Raw genomic sequence first — 13817 nt, forward strand, 5'->3', positions numbered from 1 at the left:
ATATATATATATATATATATATATATATATGAAAAGAACAGCGCTAAATTCTGGCTTGCGCCGAGCCCTGGGGGAGGACACTTGTAACTCTGATCGCTCTGGATCGCTAAGCAAACAAGGGAATAACTGTGATCTGCGTAAAGGTCAGGCTACATAGACTGCTACGGTCATCGTTGCGGACAAAGGCAGAAACTGCGCCGCGCTTTCCGGATGCGGGGCGGGGACCCGTTCCGGCCACCAAGGGGCAGCCGTCGGCCACCGCGCTTCTTCTGGGGCCCTGAGGAGTAGAGGGGACCCCGCCCCTTTCCTGAGGTCTCTGGGTCCTCCCTGCGCCCTTAGAGTTGTATTCACACACCACGCGCACATACCACACAACACACACAGCACACACACATAGCACACACACCACACGCACTACACACGAACCATACATACAGCACACAAACACTGCACACACCACACACACAACACATAAGCTAGTGAGCGAGGCACAGAGACAGATTGGGTGGCAGGCAGCGGGCTCCTGCCCTCCCTTCCCCTCCCCCCCCTCCCCAGTGTTGACCCCCCCAGCGCCCCTCCTTTCACCTTTCAGACCAGACCCAATGGTTCCCCTGCACCTCCCCTGCCTCCTTGCTTGGCACCAGAGCAGATGACTTCATGCTTGGGGTCAGTATGTATCGCCAGCCGGCCAGGCGGCAGGAGTCTGGGGAAGGTCAGACAGGTTTGGTTACTGTGGCACAGGCCAGGGTCTGGGAAGCATCAGAGGTGGCCTCCGGCCAGCTCTGTGCCTCATGTGGCCCATTCCCACCCCCGTGGTGGGACCAGGGCAGCAGCAAGGCGGCCACCATTTGGCCTGTCCACGCCAAGCCTCAGCCCAGCCCTGTCATTCCCAGGACAGCACAGGATCAAAAGCCTCGATCACCGTCTTGTTGCAGTGTCTGCCCTCCAGGCCTCTGTCCCTGTCCAGCAGGGAGCATGAGAGGATCCAGCCACATAGGCCTTCAGGCGATGGCCTCCAGGAAAGGACCACTTCCTGCTGGGCTGGGTCACCACTGGTTTCTCTTTCCAGTCTAGCCAATGCTGGGGTGCCCACACTGCCCCTCCATGAGGACAGGCTCAGGGGCTGGGCTGCTAGGTGTCACTGGGCGGAGTGAGCCAGCCAGTCCCACTGGGCCCAGGCGGCACTGCCACTTCACCCTCCCAAATGTGAGTTACTCTTCTCACCTCTGCCACCTGGTGTCGATGTCTGTGCAGGGTATCCTGTGACTGTCCCAACTTTGAGCATATGAGTGGGGGGCAGGTCCTGCCTGTTGGGCCACAGGATTCACAGGGCCTCTACCTAGACATACAGTAAATCTTGTGCCTGCACCGTGACCCCCGCCCACCTACAGCAACAGCTAGATGAGAAGTGGACTTGGTCCAGGGCCAGGCAAGAACTGCATGGTCCACCCTCTGCAGGCAGAGCCAGCAGACGCCAGGGGATAGGGACTGTGCGGTCCCAGAGGATCCCCAATGGGCCTCCCCAGCCCCTTCTTCCCAGGAGCCCACATCCTGTGCCTGTCCTGAGGCACCAGGCTAGGTGGCCATGCAGAGTACCTGACTGCATCTGTCTCTCCTTGACCAGAGTCACCTCCAGGGCAGACCCCGCAGCAGGCCCTCAGCCAGGGACCTCACGTGAGACACTGATTCTCATCAGACGTCATGGTCTCACCACCCTCAACACACCTCAGACCCTGACCCTGCCGAGCATTAGCTGCCAGCTTCACCCCAGGGCATGGAGGGCTGTCCCACAGGTTCCCACTGTGCATGGGACACTGAGAAAGGAGGAACACAGCTTGCTTTACAAAAGCATCTAACCTCGTGGTTCTGACTCAGTTCTGGAGAGCAGTCCTGGTGTCCAAGAGAGGAAACTCACTCACTATGTCTGGGAAACGGCTAGGAGAGGGCCGGGCAGACACGGCAGCTCGCCAAGGCCCAAGGGCCACATTGGGTGACAAAGGTGCAGAGCCTCCCATGGGCACCAACAGATGGCAGCCATGGGCCTTGCAAAGCTCTGCCTCCCTTCCACACTGCTGGGCTCTCAGGTGGGCTCTCAGGGCAAACTTTGGAGCCTCCAGCTTCTATCCTAACCCGGAGACCAGGAGCAAGCTGTGCCAGACTGCATGTTAGGGTGGAACCCCCACCGCTGCCAGTCCCATCCACCATCAGCCCCCACCAGCACACCTTCCCACAACCCAGTGGACCCTGCAGAAGCCACAGCTGGAAGTGCACATCTAAATCCAACCGGAGCGGCCGAACCAGGTCAGTGAGCATTGCGCACAGCAGGGAAAAGTGGAAGGCCAGCGCAGGGGGAAAGGGGACCACTCAGGCCACACTCAAGGCCCACAGGGGCCCCACCACAGGGAACCATTGGAGAGAGCCCAGCAGATGGCAGCGGGTGGGGGGAGGGGGGAGTCTTGTTTTCAGGGCCCTGGGCACAGAAGCAAGGGCCTTGGTGAGCCTGTCTGTCGTTTATCCTGCCACCGTGGCACAATGCTTTGGTCCTCTGTGGCTACGCTGGTGACTAATCGGCCAGCACTCCACAGCCCCAGCGTGGGTCCAGCCTCTCACTAGCCGTGCCACAGTCACGGGGTCCAGCCAGCCCACGGGTGTGGGGTTGTGGGCTCAGCCCCCAGGCTGTCATCTGCCCCGCGGGTGTGCTCAGCGTGGTGCCCACTCCCTCTCGTGCGCCATCCGGCAGGAGGAGACTCAGAGGCTGTCAACCCGGGTAGCACTGTCCAGGCTCCGGAGGCCACTTATCTGGGCCGCCCACACGGGGAAATGAGATAGCCCACGGCACTTCCCCGGCTGATCTTCTTATCTGGACTGGAAAGAAGACTGCACCGCCGTGGGGGCGTGGCATCCGAACCCAGTGCTGCTCCTTCCCTGACTTCTGGCCGTGCGGGCGGGCATTTGTGTCATTTTATGCCTGGAAAATGACGCACGGGTGCATGAGTTACGCCCCTGTGTGATTTGTTGTAAGAAGTAGATGGCAAGAAGGAAAGCAAGCGTGGGGACACTAGAGGGGAGAAGCAGAGCCAGAGGGGAAGCAGCAGGCCGCCTATGCCTTGGCATGGCTGCTAAGAAGTATGTGGCCGGGCAGCGTGGTGATGCGGCCCTTAGAACCCAGCCTGCTCACTCCTGATCCTCCTGCCCCAGCTTCCCGATAGGCATGTGATACGATATCCAGTATCGTGATTCTCCCTTTGCCCATTTCTGGCTCTTTGGTTGCTGTTCAGTTAGTGAAATCAATTCCAGAAAGCCTATTAAGGATAGCAAAAGCAGCCAACAAGACTTAAGGTTTTATTTTAAGCACCAGGGACAGAACCCCAGAGGTGCCAAAGCACAGCCCAGACCCCTTTTTATTTCATTTTGAGACAGTCTCATCTCACTAAATTGCCCAGGTTGGTCTCAAATTTGTGACCCACCTGTCTCAGCCTCCCAAATACCTGGAATTACAGGCATGCACCAAGCTAAGAATTCTCACTATTCAGCAAGTCCAGGCTCACTATTCAGAGCCAAAAATCTATCAGAACCACAAACGTCCCATTTTTGTTTGTGTACATAATATAAGCATACAAACATATGACAGATATAAAACAGTACAATAAATGATGCACAATATAATAAATATAAACCTTAAAATATAACCATTATTACTATTATTGGAGACTATTTTAAACAGCAATAAGTACAGAAAACAGACCCCAATGTGACCACCTGTAAAATCTTTTTTCTTTTTTGTGCTTTTGGACAGGGTCTCGCTATGCAGTTCAGGCTGGCCTTGAGCTCACTTTGTAGCCCTGGCTGGTCTCAAACTCACAATGACCCTCCTGCCTCAGCCTCCGAAATGCTGGGATTACAGGACTGCGCCACCATGCCCGGCTCCTTGTAAAATCTTACACATTGGCTTCAGGTCTGTAGAGAGAAAGTAAATCATTGCAAGTGAAGCTAAAACCCTCACCATACCCATCTTCCCCACCTCTGGAGGCTGTGTGTCACTTACAGGCAAGCTATGGGCCATTTCTCTAGCAGTGAATTTATAAATTGCACAAGGGATTGCCTATGTTTGCACAAATTATCACACAGGAGGAACAGAGGGCTGTACTGGTGCGCATGCAGGACCCACATGATCCAGTAGATGGCACCAGAGTCCCAGCAGCCAAGGAGCCTGCCTTTCTGTCCTCAAAGACCAGCTCCCTTTGCAGCTCGGTTTGCAGTATGGTGTCCTTCGAAGTTTGAAGCTGTCTCCCTAAGACATGCGGATGCTTTGCTTTTCCCACATAAAGCATCATGGGAACAATGACCGTTGGAGTCATTTTTTTGACTCTTTCCCCAGAAGGAAAGCTCTCATTCCTGCCCGGCTGCAGGGTGCACATGGGCAGGTGGGTGCCCTCCCGTCCCTAGAACCAGACAGCAGCTCAGACAGATCACTGTGTCTCCCTCCGGCCCCTGGCCTGGCCACGGTGCCACCCACCCTCGCCACGACTGCCAGCCAAAGGTAAGTGTCCTGCAGCCACACAGAGATCGGGGTGCCTGGGATAGTCATTGCTGAGGGCCTCCACTGCAGCCTCTGCAGCTGCTGCCCCTATGAGAGGATTACAGAACTGTACCAACAGGGCCACAGACTCCATCCCACCTTGGTCACACAGTTTTCAGTTTTTCCAGTGAGGGCAACTGGTGCAGAGCCCAGGAAGGTGTGCAGGGCAAGGCCTCACGGATACCTGGTGGTGAAGGCTGAGGGACCTCCCTGGGGGACAGAGAGGGTTTGTCCCATGTGAGCCCTAGGCAGACAGACCCAGCCCCGCAGAGCCCCAGCACACTGAGCCAACAGATCCCCAACCTCCCACTCACTGTTTCCCTGCCAACCACCAGCAAAACGGATGGAGTGGGAGCAGCCCAGAGAAGGAAGGGCTCCCCCTGGCCCATCCAGACCTAACCCTAAGGCCAGCAGCCACCCCTCTGTCCTTCTGACTGGGCCTGGAGAGAGCTGCATGGCCCAGGCCCCCAGGAGACCTCAGGGGGGTCCAAGTCCTGACCTGCCCTGTCCTGGCCTCGGCCTGGAAGGCCGTGGGAGTCTAGCTACCATCATCCGGCCTTATCACCGCCGGCACTCAGAGGGAGCCTCTCGGCTCAGCCTGGGGGCCAGGCCGGGGTCACGCCTGTCTCCAGAGAGCCACTGCTATCTCAGTGACCCAGGGGAACCTTGGCGTGAGCTCATGTTTTCTGACAACAGAGGATCCCTGCTCTATCACTACCCCGAACCCCACCCCCTGCGTCTGGCCTGAGCGGAGAAGGCTCCACCATTACTCACTGAAATAGCAACACTGATAACCGCACAGACAGAAGCACACGGTGTGTGTCCATTCAGAAAAGCACCGCCTGCCCACTCCTTGGCCTCCAGCTCCCCCAGGGCAGACAAAGGCTTGGTCCCCAAGCCCAGCTCCCCTGTCTCAGCCTTGAGAGGGTTGGGAGGGTTGGAGCGTCCCTGACACTTAGAAACAGCAGCGTGTACAGAGCACCACGCCTCGCCCAGAAAACCTCTCCCAGGACAGAGACCTTGTCCAGTTCTCACACGTATCACTCAATCTGAGGCCACCTCCCACCGGCAGTGGGCAGCTGCCCAGTATGGGCTGGGGACCGGGGGCCCCCAGAGGAGAGGAATGGGTGGGTCCCTGGGGTGCTGGTCCTACCTTGAAGACTGAAGGACCTCGAGCAACTGAGTCTCCTCTGTGGTCCACCGAGAGTTATTTTATGACGGCTTGAAATATTAGGAGGAGCATTTGGTGCTATCCTGGTTGAGATCAAAAGTGTCCCCCGAAAGCTCGAGTGATGGGGCTTTTGGCAGACCATCAATTGAGTAGGTCCCAACCTCAGGATTAACTCTGGGATCCTCGTCCAAAACTCGGGGAGCTCTCTGGAGACGTGCCTGGCTGGGGGAGTGTGTCTCTGTCACCGAGGGCAAGACCTATGAGCCATGCCTGGAAGGGTAAATTCTGGTGCCCAGTCCCACCCTTTCTGCCACCACACCCAGCTAAGAGTTTTGCTTTTTTTCTCTTCTTTCTTTTCTTTCTTTTTGGTACCAGGGATTGAACTGACAACCTTGTGCTTGCCAGACAGGCACTTATGTCACCAAGCTAAATCCCTAGCTCTCTCTCTCTCTCTCTCTTTTTTTTTTTCAGCTCAGTCTGGCCCCAAACTCACAGTAATCCTCCTGCCTCAGCCTCCTGAGTCCTGACATTACAGGCATGTGCTATCACACCCAATTACATGCTTTTTATTTAATTCACAATTTGCCTTCAACAGGAGAATTTGCAAGTCAAAAATGTACCCTGTTGGCTTATCTCTTCGGTTTACGCCCCACTTATCCACCTACTGGTCTCCTGGCTTTCCTCCCCCAACTGACTTTCTATCTCAGAGGAATATTTAAAGACAGAAAACTGACTGCAGTTCTGAATCGACAGTTTTGTAACTTCTGCCAAGAGGTTTAGAACTACAAATGTTTCTGGGAGGTGTGGTACACACACTCAGCAGTGACTTATAACCTAGCCTCAATAGTGATTTATTAAAAAATGTTAAGTCGGTCAGAGATATAGCTCCGTGCAAAGGTCCTGGGTTCACTCTCCAGTAATACACAATTAAAAAAAAAAAACAATTGAGTCTTAATCTTTAGTTTATCCAGATACTACACATCCAGTAGTTTTCCAGGCTACTAGAGGTGCACCTATAATCACTCCATTCCTGTGTAACAAACACCAGGAACTCAGAGGCTGATGATAGCACCTATCTACCCTCCCTCTTGGGGCTTCCAGAGTGCCCGGCTCAGGGTCTCCCTCGGGCTGCAACCCTACTGTCTCCTGCGAAAGTCCAGCAAGGACCAGAGCCGCTTCCAGGCGTGGGGCAGGGCTCTTCCCACGGGAGCGTGGGGGTGCGACCTCAGCTCCCTGCCACCCTTGCTCCTGTCCTTGCCTTGGGGTCCCCCACGCAGGTCTTACCAAAGCCAGGGAGGAATCTGCCAGCAGGACAGATGTGGGACACTTGCAGCCGGCACAGAGCCACGCCCGCGCCTGCTGAGGGCTCTGACTAAAGGCAGCTCCCCTCCAGGGGTGAGAGGGGTGAGCAGGTCACGAAGTGGAAGCTGGAGATTGCAGGTTCGGGGGGCTCAGTGCAAGTCCTCCCCCACACCCCGGCTGTGCCATAGACAGCAGAACAAATCCTCAGCTTCCCTGGCCCTCAGTCTTCTGATCTGTAACTTAGGATAGTCAGTGTCCTCAGAGAGCTTGCCTTAAATGCTTCCAACACAGCTGCTAAGCCCATGCTTCTGGTCACTCCAGTGTTCCTGATCTGTCCCTCAGAGGCCTCTTGAACCCTTCACTCCCTGCCAACTGCAGGAATAAAGTCCAGCACTCAGGAGCAGGAGGATCACTGTGAGTTCAAGGCCAGCCTGGGCTACACATGTGAATTCAAGGACAACTTGAACTGCACAGAAAGAACTTGTCTCAAAAACAAACGAGATGCACAGGTAACGCCCAGGCCACAGAGGCTGGAAGGGATCTGCAGAGGTTCCCGGGGGACCGTGTAGAAGCCGGGAAGCCACCAGCTGATGACCTGCAGACACTGCAGCCAGCAAGCACATCCTCTTATCTGCAAACCCAGCGTCAGTGCAGGCCTCTGCCCTCTGGACCTGCCTTCCTCAGTCCATGCCAGGCCCTTCCAACCCTTCCCGACCCTTCCAGGCCTGTAGCCGGCTGACTTCCTGGGCTCAGTGTCTGCAGCCCCTGGGATCCCTGGTGAGTCCCAGCCAGGCCCAGTGGTCTCTCTAGCCTGCCTCAGGGAGGCCAAGGGAAATGGGGGGACAGGAAGGTGGAGGTGATAGGAGAGAGGCTCTGGATTTGGGCGCTTGTCCCTACCACCAGCAAGCTGAGCTCAGGATCCCGGCCCCAAAGGGACTGTCCAGCACTTGGGAGGCTAAATAAACCTTTCTTCCCTTCATTTTGGGTGTCAAGTATTTTGTCCCACAACAAGAGAAAAATAATCAAGGCAGGCAGGGTGGCGTGGCTGAGCTCCATAGCAGGCAGAAGCAGCAAGGCAGCCAGTGACAACAGCAGCCCGCTCTCTGTCCCTATTCTATTCAGGCTACACGCCATTAGGACTGGCAGCACTCACACCCTTCATCCCAGCATTGCACTGTGAATCACTCCCAGTGCACACACCCGAGATCCAGCCACCTCTGTAAAGCCCACCTATGATGCCTGAGACCTTGGAGGACATCACTGCACAACACATCGCACAGAAGCAAAATTTTTTCACATTAAAAACGTCAGCATGTATGTCTTGTGTTTGTAAACTGCACATATATATTTCCACAAACTCAAAGTTTAAGTCTAGAGGGAGGTTTAATTAAAATTCATGGTGGCCTAGGTAGGGTATGAAAGTCAGTGCTAAGGAACTTGCTTAGTATGCACAATATCCCCCCCCCCACACACACACACACACACTGCCTTGCAAAAAATGCATCAGGGCAGGCGTGCTGGCACACACCTGTTACCCCAGCACTTGGGAGGCTGAGGCAGGAAAAATAATGTAAGTGTAAGGCCAGCTTGGGCTACATAATGAGTTCAAGACCAGCTTAAACCACATAATAAGACCTGTTTCAAAAAAAACCACAGTAGCCATCAAGATAATGAGTAATGGCTACTTTTTCTGTAAGCTGTTTTCATGGACAGATGCACACATTATCCTTAAAATTAGGAAGCCTTAAGGTCATCGGGGGCCACCTCCACCCTCCTGTAGGAGCGCTTGTGGGGTTTCTGCTAGGATGAGCGGGGCACAGGCACCATCCACAGGGAGAGGAAGGAAAGGATGTGGAGGACAGGAAGGAAGTAGCTGGAGTTAAGGCGGGAAGCGAGGGCGGCGGCTGCACTGTGCACCCTTGAGCGGTAGGTGGAGACTTCCGCGTCTAATCCGCAACCACAGGGACTCCACAGCAGGACTGGGGCTGCGGAGACTCTATCTCAGTGTGAACGCCTCCGTTCACTCCATTTCTCAGATTACAGGATGCTCATGTTTGGAACAGCTGAGTCTGGACCTCTAGCCTCTTGACTACACGCTCTGGTCCAGTCAGCAGCGGGAGAGGGCAATGGCAGATGGAGGCACAGATGCAGGCAGAAGTGCAGGTGCAGGTGCAGGTGCAGGTGGACCAGGTGTGGAGGCGAGGTCTAGGCTTAGGCACAGGCGCAGGTGCAGTAGGCACAGGTGCAGCTGCAGGTGGGCGTAGAGGGTACAAACCAGGCTCACCCCCTGTGAATGTGCCCAGAGAGCAGACAGCAGACTCCAAGGCAACTTCAGGACAGGGATTTCAAGGCCGCGTCTGCAAACCCCTCTCCCACGCGAGCAGTAATAGAGACGTACCTGTCATCCCGCAGGAGCCCCGCGATGAGCCCGAGATTCCAGGCGAGACCCCCTCCCCGCCCCGCCCTGCCCTGCCTCAGGTTTCCCGCTCTGGGCTGAGGCCCTGCCCATTCTCCGGCTCTGCCGCTTGGCGGCGCCGGGACACTGAGCCGCGGGCCCTTGAGTGCCGAGTGCCGGCAGCCTCTGGCGACCGCGGGGACCCAGGGCGGCACGTGCCGCTCCCTGGTGCGTTTCTGTGCGCGCGTCAACGCAGGACCAGGGCGCTGCAGCCGGGTCCCTGCGGGGGTCGGACCGGGCTGTGCCGGCTCCTTCAGCGCAGAGAATCTCGGGGTCAAACGCGGCCCCGGGTGACAGTAATGTGGCTGGATGTCAGCAGCCAGAGGGAAGCACTCTGCTGTCACTGCGAGAAGTGCGCGATCGAGAAGACGGGAATGCGGGGCTTGACGCATTTTGTTATTGGTGTCGTTGTTTTTGTTTATTTTTTACAGTACACGTCGGTGACAAGTAACACAGTCACTGTGCGCAGGCGGGAATGGGCGCCTAGGCCGCCTCTTAGTCACTGTGACCTCCACTGCCCCGCCCTGCCCTCTAACCCCTCGTCCATAGATTCCTTCCCATCTCTGAACCTCCGCCCGCGCACTCCCTCGAACCTACCTGTATTTTGCCCTTTACATCATTTGTACTTTGCATGTCTCACATAAGAGAAACCATGTGACACCTCAGCTCGTGTTCCTCTTGGTGTGATGGACTCAGGGCTCTTCCGTTTCCCTACAACTCACTCAAAGTTATTCTTTAGGGCTGAGTAGTGCACCACATTGTCTTTATCTTTTGTCTTACATCGCTTCCAGGACTTGGCCGTGATTGGCCGGTCAGGCTGCTGTAAACACAAGGATCGCTGTAATGCAGTGTTTTTAACTCTTTTCGGGGGGACACCCAGAAGGAGAATAGCTAGGTCAAATGAACTTTCTGGTCTTCGTTTTTGAGTAATCTCATACTGACAGCCTAGTGGTTGCACCAGTTCCGTGGCTCTGTAATGGAATGTGAAATCAGACACGTATGTCTTCTGAGAAGCATCTGTTCATTTCGGTTGCCCATTTTCTGACTTGCTCTTTTATTTGGGGGGGGCAGTCTAATTTTTTTTTTTTTTCAGCTCTTTCTATACTCCAGATATTAGCTTCTGTCCTAGAAGTGGCTAGAAATTTTTTTCCCCATTCAGGCACTCACACCACTGAGCTAAACTCCTGACTCTAGGTTGTCTCTTCAGTCTGTTGTTTTTTTACTTGTTGGTTTGGTACCAGGAATCCAACTCACAGCCTCGTGCTGGCCAGGCATGCGCTGTGCCACCGGCCTACCCTGGCCTGGTTGGCTGTTTTCTTCACCTGTGGCTTTAAGAGTTTTACCTCTTTTATCTTCCTGTGGATTCAGTGTTCCTGCCGCAACATCCAGCCTCTGATCTGCTTTCATTTAATGTGAGTGTGGGATGGGAGATTTGGGTCTAGATCCATTCTTCTGTGTGCGGATACCCGGTTTCACCCACATCACCTGTGAAAAGCACCATCTTTCCTGTGCATTTTTGGTCCCTTTGCCAACCTTGGCTGGCTGAGGGTATCAGGTGGTTCTGTAGCCTCGATTCTGTTACACTGACCTATAAGTCTCTATTTGTGCTTGTGCTGTGGCTCTGTAATGTAATCTGAAATCAGGGATTATGATGCTTCCCACTTTGCTCCTGTTTCCCAGATTCCTTTGGCTATTCTGAGTCGCTTCTGGTTCCATATAAATTTTAGGACTGCTTTTTCTTGTTTATGAAGTGTGCTTCTGGTGTTTTGAATGGGGTTACATTAAATCCGTGTATCAGTTTCAATTCTGTGGCCATTTGAGCAACACTGATTCTGTGTATCCGTGGACAATGGTCATCTTTGTTTTCTGATATCCTCTTCTATCTCCTTTTTCAGAGTACTGTGGTTTTTTATGGCAAGGTCTTTCACTTGCTTGGATGATTCCTAAGTATTTAAATTTTTTGAAGTTATAGTGTTTTCCCAATTTCCTTCTCCAGGGGTTCATTTTCAATGTATAGAAACACCAATGACTTTTGTGTATTTACTTTGTATTCTGTTAACTTGATTTAAACATTACATAATACGCATGTTTACCAAAACATCACGTTATCCCATTAATATGACCAACTTTTTTGTTTTTGGATATTGGCTAAAAAATAAATGTTTAAAAAATGGGCCCCTCCCACCTGAAACGAAAAAATTACAGCAGACAGGGAGACACTTTCAAATTTGTAAAAGTCGTTATGTCCTTAATGCACATGCAGAACTGTTAATAGCATCGTTCTCATCATCCTCTTCGGCAAAAGCCTCTCAGCCAGGGGCTGGAGATTTAGCTCAGCGGCATAAGCGCCTGCCTTGCAAGTGTGCAGTCGTGAGTTCAATCTCTGATACCAATAAAAACGAAAAAGACCAAAAAAAATGTAAAAATAAAAAAAAACTCTCAGCCAATGCCTCTCTGAGGTCACAGAGCAGAGGCCACCAAAGTCACGCCCTGTCACTTCTGTGATCCCCAGACACAGTCTAATGATGAGATTCATCTGTGCATTGTCACCTCATAGCCAAATGTCCTGTGGCTGCTATGTCGTGCTTGAAAAACGCCCCACCTGGCACGCCTGGGTACAGGTATTGGGGCCCGACTTCAGAGACCTTCCCCACACATGAGCCACTCAGGGTTGTGACGCTGAGCTCTCACCTCCCTCTTCTCCTCCCTGACCTTCCCCTGCCAAGGGCTCCCAGCTGCCAACCTCACTGACCTTCAAGGCAGAAGGTGAAGTGGTCATCGAGGAGGACACTTGGGTCAGTACCAGATTTCCAGCCCAGATGAGGGCAGCGAGCTGCAGGGATAAGGAAAACTGGGCCAGGGCCACGGTCCTGTGCAAATCCTGTTCCTGTTTATAACACTGGCATCCTGCTGCATCTCACTTACTCAGTGATGGACTGGAACCCACGCAAAGCCAGACCAGACATACTGCTGCAAGAAACTTTACCAGGCAGGAGGCAGACTGCCTTGCGGACCAAGACAGCTGCTGTTTGGCTTGGAAAAAGGGTTTTTAAATTTGGTGGGGGGACTCCATGGGTGACCCAGGTGTGAGCAGTGGAGTGTGCCATGGTGATCATCAAGTACCCTCCAGGGCCAGGTTGACTTTTGCAGTTGGAACAGTTCTGGAAAGTTTCTTGTCTTGGAGCCCAAGGTGAACAGCTCCAGAGCTAGACTGACCCTTTACTCAGGAGACAAACAGCCCTTTTCAAAAGTGGACAAAAAGCTTGAACAAACGCCTCACAAAGTAAGATCTATAGTGAGACATTAGAGCAAGAAAAAGTGCTCGGCATCAATAATCACCAGGGAAGGTGTGATAGGTCAGCTTCATGAGCTTGGGGACCATCCCAGGCATGAGAAAAGCACACCTCTGGGCATGGCCAAGTAATTCACGGAGGCACAACCTTGGTACTGGCCCCTGACCCCTTCCTCCCTGGCTGTGTTCCTCTGCTCTGCTTTCCGGCCACCATGAACTAAGCAGCTTTGTAATGCCACACCTTTCTGCCCGATGTCCCTGCCTTGTAACCAGCAGCCCATGTACTGAATCCTCCAAAACCATGAACCAAATAAACCTCTCCTCCCTTAAATTGTGGGTGTTGGGTATGGCGCCTCAATGATGAAAAGCTGAGTGACACAGAAACTGAACAAAAACTAAAGCCACAATGAGAAATTCCCACGCTCACTCCAGTAATGACACATAAAAACTGGACCACATGAAGAGTCACTGGGGATACTGAACTAGTAAAATTCTCGTACACTGCTGGTAGAAAGGTTAACTGTTACAACCATTTCAAAACCAGTTTGATGGTTTCTGTAACAGTTAAGCATTCACCTACATTGCATCCCAGGGTTTCATTTTTAGTTGACATTCTCTATAATAGCCAAGAAATGTAACCCCAAATGACTGGATAAGCAAATGGTAGTCCATCTCTCCAATGGAATACAACTCAAGAAAGGGGGAGGATATGCCTGTAATCCAAGCAGTCAGGAGACTAAGGCAAGAGGATGGCCAGGCGTTCAAGGCCAATCTGGGCTACACAGTGGCTGAAATGCAGTGAGACCTTCTCTCACAAACCAAAATAAAATAAAATATTAAAAAAAGAAATAGTACTAGCGGCAACTATTTGGATGAATCTCCAAATAAGCCACACAAAACACAATATACAATCCCATTTCTATAAAATTCTAGAAAATGCACACAACTCTGTTGTGAGTGCAGGATCAGAGGTTGCCTAGAGGGAGAAGTGAGAGGAAAAGAGTTCAAAAGGGTCTGG

Source organism: Cavia porcellus, unplaced genomic scaffold (genome assembly GCF_034190915.1).
Source record: "Cavia porcellus strain 051 isolate PalLab524CR breed Dunkin Hartley unplaced genomic scaffold, mCavPor4.1 scaffold_24, whole genome shotgun sequence".
In the NCBI taxonomy this organism is placed as follows: domain Eukaryota; kingdom Metazoa; phylum Chordata; class Mammalia; order Rodentia; family Caviidae; genus Cavia; species Cavia porcellus.